The 16,772-nt window shown below is 42.1% G+C and overlaps 1 long non-coding RNA gene across 2 annotated transcripts; it reads right to left on the bottom strand.

The window, feature by feature from the left end:
* Window positions 1–983: 983 nt before the first annotated feature.
* Window positions 984–4,592, bottom strand: LOC127298414 (uncharacterized). 2 transcript variants are annotated; one of them, XR_007849739.2, is made up of 9 exons: window positions 4,318–4,592; window positions 3,972–4,066; window positions 3,538–3,713; window positions 3,235–3,372; window positions 2,877–2,964; window positions 2,194–2,513; window positions 1,552–1,792; window positions 1,334–1,469; window positions 984–1,249 (listed from the first exon to the last, which is right to left on the bottom strand). It is a non-coding gene; the product is annotated as an uncharacterized lncRNA (long non-coding RNA). The 2 variants fall into 2 exon arrangements; XR_007849740.2 differs by lacking the exon at window positions 3,235–3,372.
* Window positions 4,593–16,772: the final 12,180 nt, after the last annotated feature.

Genomic DNA, 16,772 nt, shown 5'->3' with positions numbered 1-16,772 from the left:
GGCCGGACCAAACCGGACCGTGCGCTGGGCCAGATCTGGGCGAAGATGAAAACATTTCTGGACTGTGCCCGTTTGGCACCGGCGCCAGGGCCGGTGCGCACCGGATGGGCCAGTGGCAGGCCTGGCGGTGCCGGGCGGTGCGCCAGAGTGCTTTAGGCCAAAACCTTTTTCTTTTTCTTTAAAATAGAAAATGCTCCTGAACTCCGATTGACATGAAACCAAATTTGTTGGAAATATGGTGACTCCTGACAGAATATTTTTAGATGATTCTAGAGAGGGAGTCTCCCACCGTCAAGAACCGGTGAAGACGTTCAAACTCGAAAACGCAATAGAAGATGCATGCAGGTTTCGTTTTCGATGAACTTGGGCTTGTTGTAAAGCTAGCAACAAGATCAAGAACCTCACACAGAGAAACACCAAGAAGTAATAGGGATATGGAAAGTATGCAAAGGGTTGAGTTCCCAAAGACGATGTGATCAAGTTACCCAACCGAAAGCCCCTCTTGATAGTGCGGCTATCTATCCTATAACCCGGTCTCCCAACAACCACCCGGAGACCGGTAAAAGGAAAACCTAGCAAGGACATACCTTTGCCTTGCGCATTCCGCTTGATCTTGATGATAACTCTTCAAGCTCCACTCAAACCGGAATGCCTTACTTGATCATTGTTGTTTCGTGAAGACTCACAAATGCTCCCCATACAGCATGATGGAAAATCTCCATTGATGCACATCTTCACATGTCCATTATCACTAAATGCACGGCAAGCTTCAAGCGTGTGATCCTCTTGAGATGTTCAACTTGAACTTTCCCAACTCAACCTTGATGACGATCACCACTTGATGCCATCCTCTCATAGACTATACTAGGAAATTTTGGCACGGCGACACGCCGCGCTTGTGTTGTCATATTTTTTTCTATGTTGCAATAATCAGAGTAGAGAAAGTGGTTATATCTAGCATAAAAATAACACAGTAGGTAATTATACATAGTAGGAAGGTGATTAGACAGTTATATACAGGTAGAAGCCTACTCTAGATAATTATAGATGATCTTCTAGGTAACTAATATTACATGACTGCTAGAGTGTTTATCCCAGTGGTAGTACGTAAGGTAGTTGTATTATGCATTGTGATCTCAGTAGCAAAAGTTGACGGAATGGTTTCTTGATGAGGAGTCTCCACCTGGTTGTTTTTTTTATCTTGTGTAGTCGATCTTTTTTGCCACATCGAGTGAAGCCTTGATGTTTCCTGCAATAAGAATAGGATATACGATTACCCTTCTCTTATTGTCTTGTATTATTTCTATAAATGACAACTATATTGGATACTTACTTGGCGAAGCTAGGATTTCTGCTAGTGGTGGCCAGGTTGTAAACTTAGTGAGCTAATGAAGTTTACTTGGAGATATAAAACAGAGCATGAGTTAATGCGTTCTTTCTCGTCTTGCCTTCTATGGTGGAGCTTGATCCTGGTAAAAGAAATAGTATATGATGTTAGATAGGTTATCCAAAGACAATTCCTGTAACCATTTTACATATGTTAATATTTACCTCTCTTATGTCAGAATCAGCTATCTCGATTGTATCTTTGGTATGTTAGAATCAGCAGTCTCGGTATGGTGGGTCTATCAGCTCACACAGATGCTTCATTGATGCTTACATTCTTGAAATCAAGAGCTGCATGCGTGACTTCAGCAACGACAACACATTTTGCCTATTATGTTGGTAATGGCAGGAGCGACGAAATCGGCTCGTCCTCTAGTAGTTGCCACAAGAAGAATGGCATCTTTGCCTGTGAGAGTAGTTCCCTTGTCACCCAGGAATATGAACAGGCCAAACACTGTCTTCTTTTCGTCATTCGGTTCAACATTTGTTGCATTGACTAAAGCTTGAATGAGAAATGTTTTAATCTATATATGATAGATAGGGCATTTGTAAGCATTTCCATTTGGATGCGTTTTTTCCCAACAAATTTTACATCAACGGAACCACCAATCATGTTGGTTGTTCACATCTGTAACCACTATTTTTAATTTCAAGTGTTGCCCATGTAGGTTAGAGTGATGTTATGTTTATCTACATGCTAATGCAGGATGGTAGCTTAGTATCTTCGTGTTCCACAGTGTATATCTGCAGAAACCGAGTTGTGTCTTATTTGTAAACAGCTAGAATGTAGTGCATAACACATTTTACCTCTAGTGCAGAATGTACGTTTCAGGAATTGGTATGTTGACGTGCCAACACAACACATAAGTGTTTTTGAAACCTAATATTCCTGCAATAATATAAGTGATGTGCGAGTAGCAAGCTCAATCAATATTTGTCGTGTCAGTAGCGATTTGAAATTCAGATACCTGAAACTGGGCAACCGTCATGCCTAGGAATAGCTGAATTATGCTATCTTGATCTCAAAAAAAAGAATTATGCTATCTTTAGAAGAGGCTACATGATGGCCTTCCACATCAAAATTCTCTGTGTGCTCTCCGCATAGAGTAACAATTTTGTGTCTGCCACTGAACAAAAGTGCACACAATCAGTATGCATCCATTTTCATTACGTTTTGCTGAAGTATTGCTACCTATACTGAGAAGCATACTCCCTCCGTCCACAAATAAGTGGACATCTAGCCCTAAACTTTGTCCACAAAAGAGTGTACTCCTATCTTCTCAATGCACTTTAATTACTTATCTCTCATCGCACGGAAATAAACCCAATAATATTGAGCATATGTTCTCCTTGTTTTCTACAAGCACTTAGCTCATTGGAGGTGAACTAATTAAAGAGGGAGATGCATCTTCCCAATGCATTTTTTACTTTACTTCATAATATATCTTGAAAACCCCGCACGTACACTTATTTGTAGACGGAGGGAGTACCTTGCATCTTTGAAGTGGATATGTCTCTTGGGTTGTTGATTCAACTTTGGTGGAATGATGTCTATCAACATTTTCACCCGTCCAACATCTGAAATTAGTAGCAAAAGAGAAGATTAAGCAGATACAAACATATATATAGAGAGCAATACAAAAAGGACAGGGTGCATTGACATAAAACTTGACAGAATGGTATTGTCCCCTATGCGTGATTGCAGAGCATCAATGATTTGGCTTTGTATGCAAACAGAGGAAAATTTTCAGAATACAGAATGGCTTTGACGTGATTGCAGAGCATCAATGACTTGGCTTTGTATGCAAACAGAGGAAAATTTTCAGAATACAGAATGGCTTCGATAACCTTTGTGCGTTGGGTAAAATCTGCGCTTCGTACATCAGCAACAATAAAAGATTCGAACATGTAGATCGAATCTTCTTTAGGCTGCTCTCTGAACTGGTCTATTCTATTATCTGGCGCACATCCCTCAATTGTCTTGCCCTGAAATACCAGTTAAAGCTGGATGTATATTTCATGTACTACATAGATGTGAGTGCGGTAAGTGGATGTGTAGTCACACTTGTTGGCAAGAAAAAATAGGTGTTTAGGTACTGTGTTTGTGAATGCTGATAGCTGAATGAAGTGTCTGAATGTTCAGTAAGGTACCTCTCGCTCAACGACAATGGAGTCGAGTTCGAACAAATTCTGCTGAGTCGGCTGATCCATGTACTCCCAGATTTGGTTGACATGGACAACGACCTTCCATTGAAACCTTCGCTGAGACAAATCCTTCAGAAAGGATGTCTGCATGGTTCTCCTCTTGGTTCCTCTGCAAAGAAACACTTCCGGTGATGGTAGACATAGAGTAAGTACAAATTGCTGGTCTAACAATGCAAGAATCAATTGAAAGTTAGTCAACTAAAATGGATACTGGAGAAATGAACAACCTGGGCTGACCCACAGATCAGAACAAAAAAAAAAAGAACCGGTAGAAAGGAGAGGATAAAAATATCTAAGTTCATGGACAGATCAAATGGGGAAAAGTGCAGTAAAAAGATGACAAAAGGAAACACGCATGAATGGCAGTACACAAAATCTACCTCAGTTTCACCAAGGGTTAACGGAGGTGAGGACATGGAAAGAAGGTTCTTAGGAAGAAAATTAAAGGAAGAACCTCCTAGCCCTGCTGATTGTTCTGCAAAATAGAGATACATAAAAAAATTAGTACAGTAATAGAAACATGGATATTTAGAGGTGCATGTTTGACTAATTTCACAGTCGATGCACTCATGCACATAGTAACTGACGGAGCGCTAATCTGAATCCAGATCCGGAGATGAACACACAAAAGGGGAGCAGAAAATTAACCAGGCCTTTGGAGTGATGCAAATCGTGGATGGAGAACTCTAGACAGATGTGTACATGAACATGCCTCTCCTCTCTTACCTACACCTGCGGGACAACAACGCACATGGGTGGGGATTGAGGAAAGCGGTGCACTGATCATATTGGCTGCAGGAGACGATTTGCATCCACCAAACTTGTCAAAGAGAATAGTTAATGTCTATCAAAAGGAGCAGCAGCCGCGCCTCCCCTCTGCTCTCCTCCGGTAGTCCGGTGGTACTGATCCCTTCTGGTCCACCATGTGGAGGAGGTGGACTCCGCTTGAGTATGTCGAGACGCGATACTTGGCTGGACGTGTCGGAACGCCTCCACACCACACAGGAGTTCCGTCGTCAAACCTCGGGCTCCTCCACCACGCCGGCACGCACGTTGATGGCACCCTCGGCAGGCAACAGAACGGCCAGGGAGAGAGAAACCTTCGTGAGGAGCTGCAGCCACCTCGCCCCCCCCCCCCCCACCGCCACCGGCGACAGAGAAACTCGGCATGCGAGGAGGAGGAGGCCGTCGGCTCCTCGGCGAACGATGGGAGCGACAGCGGTGGAGTTTTTTTTAACTTCGTGGATGAGATTTTTTTTTTTTTTGCGATTACTTCGTTGATGAGATTGGGGAGGAAGAAACAGCGATGACATTGGAGAGGGAAGGCCTAGATTGTTCGGTCCGGTAAGTCCTCACCGCTTATCAGGCCGCTGATGGCACCACTTTTATCGGGCCGCTGATGGCACCACTTTTATCGGGCCGCTCGTGTAGCACCGCTTTGAGTACACCGTTTAGATTAAATCAAATGATAGTGCAGATTAAAAGCACTGTGGATGTGAAATTTTTTCATATACAGTAACTTAAATAGCTAAGATACATTTTCATCATTTTCCCTAGAGCCCAACAGGCCATGCAAGCTTTCCATGATGCGTTGAGAGATTGTGAGTTGGAGGACATGGGGTATGTTGGTGATCTATTTACCTGGAGAAGAGGGGAATTGTGGAAAAGATTGGACAGAGGGGTAGTAAATGAGCAATGGAATAATATTTTTCCGTTTGCTAGTTTGATCAATAGTGAAACAACAAGATCGGACCATCAGTCTTTATTAGTGGACACTGAATATCTGTCCAATACTCATGCAATGAGGGACAGTCCCCGCAGATTTGAGGCTAGGTGGCTCCAGGAAGATATGGTTGAGGAAATGGTTAAGTCTGCTTGGAAAAGGGCTAAAGCAAGAGGCGAAAATATATCGTTGATGCAAAAATGCAGTGATGTTCATTCAGAATTACATAGTTGGGATAAAGAGGTATTGAGGGGGCCTGCTAGAAGATTGAAAGAATTAAAGAAGGACCTTGAGCAACTTAGAAGGGGTGCAATGACAGATGCGGCTTTGGCGGCGCAAAAAGAAATTCAATTACAGATTGAGTTAACTCTGAAAAAAGAGGAAATTTTCTGGGTTTAACGAGCACGTGCAAATTGGCTGAAGCATGGAGATAGAAATACAAATTTCTTTCACAGGTTTGCATCAAAACGGAAAAAACAAAATACCATCAAATGCTTAGTTGATGATAACGGTATAAGACATGAGGACAAAGATGCTATGTACAATGTGGTATATGACTATTTCTCTGGATTATTCTCTTCGGAGGTTGAGGAGCCAGATGAAGCGGTTTTTGTTGATGTCCAAAGACTAGTCACTGAAGATATGAATAGAGGTCTTTTAGCTCCATTCTCTGCGGAGGAGGTGAAGAAGGCTTTGTTCAGCATAGGGGATCTTAAGGCCCCGGGTCCGGATGGCTTACATGCAGTGTTCTACAAGAGATTCTGGGATATGTTGGGTGATGACTTGATAAAAGAGGTTCTGCATGCAGCAAACAATATCATAGTGCCTGATGGATGGAATAGTACAACCATAGTTTTGATTCCAAAAATCGAGAACCGGACAAGGTAACACTAGTTTAGGCCAATTAGCTTGTGTAATGTGGTATATAAAGTTATATCCAAAATGCTATCAAATCGGCTGAAGAGGTATTTGCCTGATATCATTAGTGATCATCAAAGTGCTTTTGTTCCGGGAAGATTAATTACTGATAATATTTTAGTTGCACATGAGAGTATCCATGCTATGAAGAAAAAGAAGGGCAAAACATGGCTATGTGTTGTGAAGCTTGATATGCACAAAGCATATGACAGGGTAGAATGGAGTTATCTGAGTAAAATTATGCTGAAGATGGGATTTGATAGAAGATGGGTGGATATGATCATGGCCTGTGTTTCCTCAGTAAACTATAATGTTAGATTCAATTCAATGGAAACAGATGTATTTATACCATCGAGAGGCTTAAGACAGGGGGACCCTCTGTCACCATATCTTTTCCTATTGGTGGCTCACGGTTTATCTAGAATGTTGAAGGGGGCGGAAATGAGAGGAGAGTTGGAAGGGGTGCGGGTATGTCGTGAGGCACCAATGGTGTCGCACTTTCTGTTCGCTGACGACTCTTTGATTCTGATTAAGGCAGATAGAAAGAATGCGCTTAAATTGAAGGATATTCTTGATAGCTATTGTGCTAGCTCAGGCCAAAAACTTTCTGAAAGCAAGTCAAGTATTTTCTTTAGTCCAAATACTATTGTTGAAGAGAGGATGGAGGTTTGTCAGATTCTGAATATAATGACTGAGTCTCTGAATGATAAATATCTGGGTTTACCGGCGATGGTGGGAGTAGATAAGAGTGAGTGTTTCAGACACCTGGTGGATAGAGTTCTTGCAAGGATAAGTGGGTGGAAGGAGAAATTGCTGAGTTTGGGAGGTAAAGAAATTCTTATAAAGGCTATTGCTCAAGCGATAACAGTGTTTGCGATGATGGTTTTCAAGATTACGAAAAACATATGTAAAGGAATATCTGACGCCATCTCTCAATTCTGGTGGGGCGATGAGGAAGAGCAAAAACATATGCATTGGAAGGCATGGTGGAAACTATGTATCCCAAAGAAAAGTGGAGGTATGGGTTTTAGAGATTTTACAATGTTTTAACTTGTCTATGTTGGCTAAGAAGGTTTGGAGGCTATTGAGTGAACCTGATTCTCTATGTGCAAGGGTGTTGAGGGCGAAATATTATCCAGATGGTCAGTTACTTAATGCAAATCTGAAGAGTGGTAGTTCTTTTACTTGGCAAAGTATTCTGGCAGGGTTGGAGTGCTTTAAAAAGGGTTGCATCTGGAGGGTTGGAGATGGAAGCCAAATTGATATATGGAAGGATAACTGGATACCATCAAGCCATAATTTGAAGATCATGACTCCGAGAGGCACGAACTTTATTACCCGAGTCTCAGATTTGATAGATCCCGTTAATGATAAATGGGATGAAGATCTGATCCAAGACATTTTTTGGCCAATTGATGCCCACCGAATTTTGCAAATTCCCCTTACCCCAGATAGGGAGGATTTTGTGGCGTGGCACTACATTAAGGTGGGTCTCTTTTCGGTACGATCTGCATATTATTGCCAATGTAATTACAAATTTGGTAGAGGAAATAGGAATGAGAATATAGCTGAAGGAGCAAATAATCCAGTGTGGGAGAAATTGTGGAGTCTTGAAGTTCCTAGCAAAATCAAAATATTTGGATGGCGAGTTCTACATGCTATGATCCCATGCCGTGGAGTTCTGGCAAATCGGCATGTAGGAAATCTAGGGGGTTGCCCGTTATGTATGACAAGATGTGAGGATATCAAGCATATGATATTTTCTTGTCCAAGAGCAAGAGAAGTTTGGGGCTGTCTTGGTTTGACTAGCAGGTTGGACAGTGTTATTAACATAGACAGATCGGGCTCTGTAGTGGTTGAGGAGATCATATGTCGTGGAGGGCGCCTGTCTTCCATTGATAATGTGGGTTTTGCTGAGCTTGTGCGTATTGCAGGCTGGTATATATGGTGGGAGAGAAGACAAAAGGTTCATGGTGAAAACATTCAAACTCCTCTGCGATCAGCTATGTCAATTATGGTGCTAGCAAAAAATTATATAAATGCTTTAAAGAAACCTGATGTGAAACAAAGAGAAGGTTGGAAAAAACCACTTGAAGGTATGGTTTTGATTAATGTTGATGCAGCTTTTGATGTAGATTCTGGAAAGGGTGCAACAGGAGTAGTTATTAGAGACTGTACTGGAGGTTGTATAGCATGTTTACAAACCTTCTTACCACATGTGGTTGATGCACCCATGGCTGAAGCTTATGATTTTCGAGATGGCTTAACTTTGGCACAGCAAATTGGTATCCAGAATTTTATGGTACAAACTGATTGTGCTCAAGTGGTGGAAACTATGAAGAATGGAGGTTTTTCGGCGACTTCATCTGCAGCCATTTATGATGATTGTATGATCCTTTGGAGTGGCTTCAGGAATGTATATGTTGAGTTTTGCAATAGGGAAACAAATCAAGTAGCACACGAGCTTGCTAGACATTCTTGTAGTTCTGGTAGGTCGTGTACTTGGATCGATGAACCCCCTAGTTTCATGCTTAGCAAGCTCGTGGATGATGTAACCTTATTGGGATGATGGGCAGTGGGTACCAGACGCACTCTTTTCCTTCCAGGGTACCTAAGGGGACTGGGAGGTTTTTAATGAGGCGGCCTACTGTCCTTTTAATAGAAAATGTTTCAAAAAAACTTGAATAGCTAAGATTGAAGCAAAGGGGTCAGCTTTAATATATAGTATATAATAGTATAATCAGATCTCACTTTTGATGCATTCCCATGAAAAGATACCTAACCCACATAGACAACATAAGGGCACATATATGATGGGTTAATTCATAAATCATAATTGACAAGACTTACCATACCACATGACTTCACGTGGCACATTCTTCATGCTTCATGTGTTGACCAAAGTTGAATCTATTCTTCACTCTTTGTATTGGTCAACCTTGTATCTTCTCATGCTCTAACATACTATCTTGATCATTCATTGCTTAACACATAAGCTAGAGCAATAAGTTCCACATAAGAATTCCATCTTCATTTCTTCTTCTTGATCATATCACATATATATCTTCAAATCGATGATCTTGATTCCAATACTCAAGGTATATCTTTATCTTCATGGCATCCATACTTGAATCCAACACATGGACTACAAGTAGTACCTATGGAATATTCCTTCATATAAACTCAATGAAAACATTAGTCCATAGGGGTTGTCATTAATTACCAAAACCACACATAGGGGCAATATATCCTTACAAAGGTAATAAACCACCCAAACAAAAACCCTTTGAGAAGTAGCTTCCAACAATGTGATTCATACTAACAGGTGTTATTTCGATGGATTGGCTTAATCACGAAAGTTCGATATTCCTTTTTTGTTTTATTAAGAAATCAATGGTAATTCATGGATACACACACCATACGACTATTGGGCTATGCACACCTTACCGACACTTGTCGTCACACGTAGGGGGAGGGTCCCTAGACAGAATGAAAGGTAGCTCTATAGCCTTTGGCAAAAAGGGGACATATGTTATATAAAATGTTCAAAATTGAAACAAAACAAGCTAAGCTGAGGTAGCACACTGTCTAGCCTTTGGCGTGGGCTGGTTGTAGATCTGCCCCTGATCACATGCATACATACTTTTACATAACGTCTACTAAAAACTGCATTCTAGGCAACTCACACCGATGATATTTTAAATTCCTTTATTAATTTTCTAATAACCACTAGTTATTTATAAGTTTGAAATCTTTCTATCAACTTATTTATATCGCTTCCTCTATATTGGAGTCTATATTGTATGAGATTGATAAATATCACTACGAGTGATCACCTAAAATGTTCTTGCCTTCTCATCCATTCTGTTTGGGTCCACGAGTATGATCTGAGCATCATCCTCCCTCTTCTTGTCCAGTCTCTCTCCATCATGCTTCAACTTTAACTCTTCAAGGGAAAGCATATGCTACTTGAAAGTAGTACTAGGAAGTTCGCGGCGCGGCGCACGCCGCGCTCGTGTTGTCTATTGCGTGGCATTCTTTTCATAAAACGACGATTTATAGGTTTAAGAGTGCGGGATTCCTTTTCAAAAACAGCTGAAGAAACATCTAAAACTGGACTGCGCCCTTGGTATCAAGATCGTTGGTTACAATTTTGTAGAAATAATACAATATTCGGGTTGCTGAAGTACCGCGAAGTGCTAGTGAAATAGGCGGCAGATGGTGGAGTGCTTTTGTTTCTAGATCGTTGGTTAAAATATTGTAGAAATAAACCAAGGTTCTGATGTACCGCAAAGTGCCGGCGAAATGGGCAGCAGATGGTGGATTGCTTTTGTTTTCGGTGTTGCTACAAAAGGAAATGGTAGTATTTCTCCGGCCGAAAGAGGCAACGGGTGATGGAGTAAATCTATCTTTCTAAAGTTACCGTAGAAGAAGGCCATCCATGTGAAAATGTGACTTATGGTGAAGTAAGTATAGTTTTTCGATGTTACCGTAGAAGAACACAACGGTTATTTTCCCCGAGTAAAAGAGGGGGCGGATGTTGGATTTTACTTTGAATCACCGTTCAAGAATTATACAGCACTAAGAAAATATCAGCTAATTACTCTCCAGAACCACGGTTGAGGCTGAAGGTTTGTGTAAAAACTATTACCCTTATGCGTCGTTGCAAAATGACGGTGAAGAAATATGCGGCCATAAATAATTATTAGTAGGTAGTTAGCAGCGCGTTTCATAGTTAACAATGCTCAAGATATCGTGCGCCGCGCTCGTGTTGTCTATTGCATGGCATTCTTTTCATAAAACGACGATTTATAGGTTTAAGAGTGCGGGATTCCTTTTCAGAAACAGCTGAAGAAACATCTAAAACTGGACTGCGCCCTTGGTATCAAGATCGTTGGTTACAATTTTGTAGAAATAATACAATATTCGGGTTGCTGAAGTACCGCGAAGTGCTAGTGAAATAGGCGAAATAATACAATATTCGGGTTGCTGAAGTACCGCGAAGTGCTAGTGAAATAGGCGGCAGATGGTGGAGTGCTTTTGTTTCTAGATCGTTGGTTAAAATATTGTAGAAATAAACCAAGGTTCTGATGTACCGCAAAGTGCCGGCGAAATGGGCAGCGGATGGTGGATTGCTTTTGTTTTCGGTGTTGCTACAAAACGAAATGGTAGTATTTCTCCGGCCGAAAGAGGCAACGGGTGATGGAGTAAATCTATCTTTATAAAGTTACCGTAGAAGAAGGCCATCCATGTGAAAAGGTGACTTATGGTGAAGTAAGTATAGTTTTTCGATGTTACCGTAGAAGAACACAACGGTTATTTTCCCCGAGTAAAAGAGGGGGCGGATGTTGGATTTTACTTTGAATCACCGTTCAAGAAATAACTCGATCTTTGGCGACGGAAAATGCAGTGTTGAGCAATCAGCCTCATTTATTCAATCCTATTTGACCTCTTTTATGCAGGTTAAAAAATCAGAGCTGGATCTGGACATCAAAGGGAAGAAAGCAGTAAACCAAATTATTGATAGCATGCCACATCAAGCAAAAGAGCCACGCACAACCTGGACGAAACCAGCAGAAGGCTGGTATAAACTCAATGTTGATGCCGGCTTCTCCCATGAATCAAACAATGGATCGTGGGGTGCTGTTCTACGTGACCATGAGGGAAAAGTGGTGCTTTCAGCGTGGGGAATAATACCGTATTGTCAATCAGCTGAAATAGCAGAAGCAATTGCAACTTTAGAAGGAACGAAAGCTGTGTTACCTGTTGCAGCTATCCCTGTGATTTTAGAAAGTGATTGTGCAACAGTAGTAAACGAGTTGAAGATGGAGGGCACAAGCAAGTCTCCCATGTCGTTTATCCTCTCAGAAACCAGAGGCATGCTACTCCTCCTGCCGGAGTATAAAGTTAAAAAAGTAAGTAGAACTGGAAATTTTGTAGCGCACGATCTTGCTTGTTTTGGTCGTTGTGTGTGGAGTGGGGATGTGTTAGTGAGTGCAATTCCTCCCTGCGCGGTTGAATCAGCTCAAAGAGATTGTAATTCCGGATGTAACCAAGACACTGTTTAAGTAATACACACCCAAGTTTTCAAAAAAAAAAAAAAAGAATTATACAGCACTAAGAAAATATCAGCTAATTACTATCCAGAATCACGGTTGAGGCTGAAGGTTTGTGTAAAAACTATTACCCTTATGCGTCGTTGCAAAATGACGGTGAAGAAATATGCGGCCATAAATAATTATTAGTAGGTAGTTAGCAGCGCGTTTCATAGTTAACAATGCTCAAGATATCTACTGGAAAATTGCTTTCTAGAAAAATATAGGTAGTTGCCGCCTTGCAAAAAAATACTGCCAAAATTAATGATCTATTTTTCAGAGTTGACACCGGAAAATTACTGTTGACGTTTATGAATTGCACTGAGAAATTGTTTTGGAAATTATAGGCAGTTACCGCCTTGCAAAAAATAAGTGATATATTGTTAACACGGTAAATTATTACAAAAGCTAACAATTTTAACCGACTATCTACTATCAAAGTATTTAAATATTTCTATCGTTATAAATTAATAAGAAAACCGACGATCTAATGTGAGAAATTACCATCAAATTCTTTGAAAAATAGTATGAGAAATTTAAAATCCGAAAAAGAAAAAATGGTGCATTGTTCATGTGCACTGTTCATGCACGTTAATAGTGACGAAAGCAATAAGGGAGCAGCGAAGGTCGTCGGCCTTTATATATAGTAATAATGGAAGAAAATATTTTGCATCTAAAATTAGAATTCTAGTGTCTCAAAGAAGGAAAAAAAGAAAAAGAAAACCACATTGTGGTAGTCCACGTGGTGAACTTTGATTAGAGGAAAATGAACATCAACAGTGCATGCACATGGAACAATGTGGTGCAAGCAAATCCCTTTAGTTTTAATATATAGTATTATTGCACGTCTCCAATGCCTCCATTTGGGTCTCATATTCATCATGCTTCTAATTCAACGTCACCAACTTATCCTACTTGTTATTCATTCGAGTTAACTTGATCATCGATTATATAGTTTCAGTAATTAACCATCCTCTTCTGTACCTTGATCATGTCAACAAGCTTCTCCACCGTGGAACTAAGTCACCAATCTTTGTTTCTCTGTCGAGTCTCTCCTTGACCTTCCTACTGTATTAAGGCCTCTATGTGTGTGTAACCAGAGCGTACATGACTCCTATGTCTCCCTTCATAGTCATCACCATCATCACCATCACCACCACGACTACCACTACCGCCTCCACACCCATCATCATCATCATCATCATCAACAGCAACAACATAACTATTGAGGGGGAGGCGATTGAGAGTGTCGTCTCTCTGTTGGTGCCTCATCATTCCTTACCTCCCATTTATAACTATTCTTGATGAAGGCCCAATAGTGGTGGAAGGTAAATGCTACCTTTTACACTGTGCAATTTAATTAGCACAAAGGTTTCAAAATAGTAATAGAGCATATCAAGATCAATAATCTTTAATTTGGAATTGACCTGGAGGTGTGTGCTCAGCCTACACAACACATTTTCACCAACAATTTAAATAATTCACGGTCATACTCCAATGGTTTGAGAGTGGATTGACTAGCCACGAGGATGGTATATACATATTACAATGGTAGAGCGGTCTCTAGTTGATGTGGTAATCGTAGTTGGCACTAGACTGATCATTTCATATGACTACATCAACTGTGAAACTTACCAAGAACCAGGAATTCTCCTTCTTTTGGGTCATCTTATTTGATGCTGATAATCAATGGCAAGAAAGTTGGTAATCGTTTTCTGCTTGGGAGTAGCGATTAACCGGAATTCAGACGATTAAATGATTTAATTGGTGAGCTATTAATTGGTGTAACATACACAAATTAGAACCTAAAACACGTGTATATAAGAAAGAAATAGTATATGTATATATATGTTGGCTCGTCGGTTGAGAACTCTTTCTTCCCCCTCCTGTGCTCCCACCTCCTTCCCCTTGAGAGTCTCTTGTGAGGTGCCGGGCCAATCCCGAGCCCTTCCCGGCGGCGTGGCCGGCCGGTGATGGCGGAGGAGAGGTGCCGGAGGCCCCCTGTTTATAGTAGTTATAGGGTTCGTAGCAATAGGAGTAGAAGCAGGATCTTGTTTTGGTCTTTTGCCTACATGGCGTATGGCGTGATGCCGTTCCTCTGCCGGTTCCTGGAGCTCGCGAGCAGCTTCGGGATCTCGTCTTCCCCTTCTTTTGGAGGCTGTCCATGGTGGATGATGGCGCTGGGGAAGGGTTTCGGCGACGGCAGCCTAAATAAGCTCGCTGGAGCTCTTGGTCATGGTGCTCTGGCCCGATCTGGTCACCGTGGTGGTGGAAGATGGGGGGAGTTCCTGAGATCTGGAGTCTCTTGGGACGTGCAGGGAAGATCAGAGCTGCATCTTGGAGATCTCCACATGGTGGCCATGCCCGGCTACCGTGATCTTTGGCCGGAGAGACGGCATCTCCAAACGCCGTTGATGGCGTGTGTTCAACCTCCAGTTCGGAGGCCCTTCAGAGGATTCATGCTGGCGTTCAACGTGCTTGTTGCTCCAAGTGGTTCCGTCCCCGGAGCTGGCAAGGGCGGCCGGCGATGGATTTCTCGATCTGGTGGTGAAGAAGAAGGACTTGATCGCTTTTCTTATCTTCTTTTTAGGGTCCTTTCTGTTAAACCTGAGGACTGCTCTGTAATTTTCTTATTTTCTGGTGTCCTCTGTAATTTGTACTCCCACCGTGAGTAATGAAGCAGCTAGGCCTGTTGGCCTTTCCCTTGTTCAAAAAAAAATAAAAAAATAAAATAAAATATATATGTCCTACTCTTCTTATCTAGAGCCCATAATCCAATTAAACCATGTACATTTCTCCCTGACCTAATCTTCAAGGTCACGAGTAATAGGATCCAACAACCACCCCATGTTCCATCCTTTCACTTATCCTCCTCTGATATCTTAAGAAGGTTGAGCTCTTGTATCCGAGGCCTAGTCAGCAACAGCGACGAACTAGTCGGCGACGGAAAGGAACAAGTCAGAGACGATGGGAGTTGAGCTCCTAGAGGCAAGAATCGAGCAAAATCTTTGCAAAGCTACTTGATTCGAGTTGTGTAGCGGCCGAACGGTGATCTGGGTCAAAAAAATTCAACTTTTTTGGCCGAAGTGTAGTGTTTAATTGTAAAACATACCTATTAATCGGGTTGTCAGGGCGATTAGTCGGGCTAATGGATGAACACAACTGATTAGAGGTAATTTACATGGCCAGGCACCTAGTAGCAATTAGTCGGCTTATTAAGCGCTTATTTGGCCAATTTTTAAAACAGTTATGATAATGCATTAAGAGGTTGAGCTCTTCTATTAGTTAGGGTTCATCCATCAAGTTCGTGAATGATCAAACATGGTTATTCACTATCAAAGTGCAAGGTCCAATGTTTTAATTAAACATTCTACATTGGTACATACATAAATCACATCAATAAAATTTTATAGAATTTGCAATTACCTTGTAGAAATTGTATTAAGCGAGTCATGGTGATGATGTAACATTGGTGGTTGTCTTCTTCTAGGCGGATCCACCCCATGGGCTTACAGCGCCTCGGGAGCTGATGGGTGGAGTCACGTGGGAAGTGGCATGCCCCTGGGAAGAGGTAGACCAATCCAACGTGGCCTAGGCCGCGGTGACGTCCACGCCCCTATCCCCTTTGTTCTCCAGTTACAATCGAGACATACTAGTAGGCAAGGGGATCGCCAGAAGGACAATTGGTTGTCCTATGAATCTCCTCGTACAACATTGTGGCAGCGATGGCACGGGAAATGCGTCCATTGTAAGAACATGGGTAGATTTGACTAATGCGAAAGGGATATCTGACACTCCAAGAGAATGAAGAAATGACTAACCTTTCCTAAGACTCGTCGATTCAACCATTTTAAAACGTACTAGCACCGAGGACGGCGGGGAGTAGTCATGTTTGCATAAGGACGAGCACAGGTAGAGCGGACGAGAACAGGTAGAGCGTGTACTTAGAGCATCTCCACCGGCGCCCCCTGAATAGTCGTCAGTAGGGGCGCCGACATTGTCGTATGGAAGACGCCGGCATAGCAACCTCTATTTGGGGGAGCTGCTCCCACACCAACGCGCCTCATACCATATCCCCAATAGATAATTTGAATTTGAAATCTCAAACACAAGCATATAAATTCAAATAAGTTTACGAATATGAAGTTTAGGCCAACACACGGCCACCAAATTCGAATAGGTTTGGGAATAAGACGTTTGGGCCAACACACGGCCATCAGATCGCCGTCTCCGGCGCAAAAAAGGGCTTCCAAGCCAGATGATCAAATGAAGGAGGTCAAAGACGGCTCAACCTCGACAACTTCCTCATCGACGCCAGCTCCGTCGCTGCAACAGGATCCATGGTCGCGCGGGGAGGCATGAACATCGACGGTGCCGGGGGAGACACGAACGTGGACGGTGCCGGGTAGACATGAACGTGGACGGGGCCGGAGGAGACGCCGACG

Source organism: Lolium perenne, chromosome 4 (genome assembly GCF_019359855.2).
Source record: "Lolium perenne isolate Kyuss_39 chromosome 4, Kyuss_2.0, whole genome shotgun sequence".
Lineage (NCBI taxonomy): Eukaryota > Viridiplantae > Streptophyta > Magnoliopsida > Poales > Poaceae > Lolium > Lolium perenne.
This window is presented reverse-complemented; position numbering and strand designations above follow the sequence as displayed.